This window comes from Canis aureus, chromosome 35, assembly GCF_053574225.1.
Source record: "Canis aureus isolate CA01 chromosome 35, VMU_Caureus_v.1.0, whole genome shotgun sequence".
Lineage (NCBI taxonomy): Eukaryota > Metazoa > Chordata > Mammalia > Carnivora > Canidae > Canis > Canis aureus.
Genome location: NC_135645.1, coordinates 16,528,837 through 16,531,481, shown reverse-complemented (window position 1 = coordinate 16,531,481; position 2,645 = coordinate 16,528,837). Strand labels below are relative to the sequence as shown.

At 36.4% G+C, this 2,645-nt stretch overlaps 1 protein-coding gene across 1 annotated transcript in view; it reads left to right on the top strand.

Moving 5' to 3' along the window:
- The window catches only part of LOC144305530 (uncharacterized), a 355,637-nt gene that overhangs the window by 4,753 nt on the left and 348,239 nt on the right, over positions 1–2,645 (top strand). The gene's annotated exons all lie outside the window — the stretch shown is intronic.

Sequence of the window (2,645 nt, the reverse complement as noted above, 5' to 3'; positions counted from 1 at the left end):
TATCTAACATATGGGCTTTCCCACTTGTGTAGAAATCATGTCCATTAGTTTCAGCTTCACTCAACATTAGGCAGAAACATGTGAAAGCTGTGTTCTGATCTGGCTATAGGTTCCCCATAAGACTCACTTTAAAATCTTTACCATCCCCTTCTGGAGAAAATTGGAGGCACAACAGGATGAATTACCAGACTTGGCTAAGGCCACATATTAAGAATCCTAATATTTAACATTAACCCATTAGGTTCAGAGTCTGTGGCAAAAGCACAGATCAATGGGTGAGTCTCAGATAAGACTGGACAGATTCAAGAAATCAACCCTCTGGACCAGAAACTTCCATTGTGTAAAATAAATAACTGCCCTTGAGAGCTAATATAGTGACCAGAACCCACTGTTGGGGTTCTGACAAAGAGGATAAGAATAAGGTGATTGGGTGCTTGGCTGGCTCAATTGATAGAGTGTGCAACTCTTGATCTTGGGGTTGTGAGTTCGAGCTCCATGTTGGGTATAGAGATTCCTTAAAAAAAAAAATCAAATCTTAAAAAAAAAAAAAAGAATAAGGTAATTAAAACCAGATTGAGCTCTCCAGTTTTCCCTGAGCGGAATCTAATATGAATCTACTTCTTTTGTTTGCCATTTCTGTTCATTGTTTAAGAATATTGTGGTCAAGAAAGAGGCATTTGGAGGGAATGTGGGGTGAAGTAGGGAGTGGAGAAGGAAATATGGAGGTGAAGGTAAATAATACATGCTGAATGCTTTCCAGGAAGTTTCAAGATCTCTAAAAGTAGTAATACATAGGATGCACTGCTTGTTCTTTAGAAATAACTTAAAAACTTGAGACTCTTCACAAAAAATATTAGAAATAAGGTATACATGATAAATTGGTCTACAAGAGATTGGTTGCATGTTCACAGTTACTCGAATAACAAATAGCACAACCTGGACTCCAACCTGTAGTATCCTGAGTGATCTTTTATAGGAATCTTTTCATTTTTGTGCTTACTTAATTTTGATATCCCATTCATTTAGAAGCATGTGATGTGGACTTCTGTTTACTGCCATACATCTGGTCTCCTCTTTAAAATCAAGAGCAGTGCAGAGATAGGAAGTGGGAGTGTCCAGAATGCCAGAATCAAAGTAGGCATCAACAGAGGTAATTGTATAGGTGATTGGAGAACACACCAGGACTTTAGAAATGATGTTTTATTTAATTAAAGGTTTTTTTTTTCTTCTTTTTTTTCTTTTTTGAGAGAGAGAAAGAGAAGTGGGGAGGGGCAGAGGAAGAGGCAGAGAGAGAATCTTACACTGGGTGTGGAGACTGATATGGGACTCAATTTTATAACCCTGAGATCCTGACCTGAGCCAGAAATCAAGAGCTGGACATTTAACCAACTGAGTCACCCGGGCACTCTAGAAATGGCAATGTCACTTAAAGTAGGTCTTCAGAAAGTTCCAGAACCATGAAATATGAAAATATGAACATTGTTAGTAACAGTTAAAATAAAGAGGATTATTCTTAGTAATGATTATGAACTATATCTGGTGGGAAAGAGAAATAAGAGGTGGGATTGTCTGTAAGTTCCATAGATTCATCTATTAATGTGGAAGGCAATCAAATAAGGGGACCCTCCGTGATTTCCAGTGTGGCTCTGTAACAATGTGTGTTCACACATGCCAGGACACAGTTAATGGTTAAAATTTTGAAAATGTGAAGATTGTAGCTCATAAAAGTGATCACTCACAGTTGGGATGTATGTACTTTTGGCAACATATAACAGGAACATATTTGTTAGAAATTAGATTCAGGTGGGATTGTTGAAAGGTACGCTGTAGGGTGGCACTACCTTATATAAAAGGAGACTACTGCTTTAGCTTATGGCTTTAATGATATGTTTTCTTATGAACAGGTTGCCAGTGATTCTGGACCATGCGAGATGTTCGCAGAAGTCTCTTGGCATTCCTCCTCTCTTTTTCCAGCTTTGAAGCTAAAAACAGTTATGTTAGAATTACAATGGAAAGGCCAAAATAATTTTTGACTTAATCTTGATATTGCTGAACTACTGAGCTAATAAGCAATGTCTTACTTTCCGGGTTTTTATAATGTGATAAAAACACTCTTTATTGTTTAAATTATTCCTAGTTAGGTATTTTATTATATTGCAACTTACAGCATTTCTAACTGAATCCTGAATTCCTTTCTTGTTTTCTCTCTTTTAGCTTTCTATTGGTCTCTCTGTTGTGGAGATTTTTTAGGTTTTTGGCTGCCTGGTGCTTAAATCCTCATCCTGTGTGAGATGAGTCTTCATGAGAGAGCCAACTCTAAACTACAGAAATTAAAAATGCTAGATACCCACCTTCTGAACCTCATTTGAAGCTAGGGCTTAGGCAAATAAGGCTCTCTCAGTTGGATGTTCCAGGTGTGAGTGTGGACCTAGTGACACAACGATACATGAAAAGGGGATAATTTTCTTTCTTCTTTTCTTTTCTTTTCTTTTCTTTTCTTTTCTTTTCTTTTCTTTTCTTTTCTTTTCTTTTCTTTTCTTTTCTTTTCTTTTCTTCTTTTCTTTTCTTTTCTTTTCTTTCTTTTCTTTTCTTTTTTCTTTTTTTCTTTTCTTTTCTTTCTTTTCTTTTCTTTCTTCTTTTCTTCT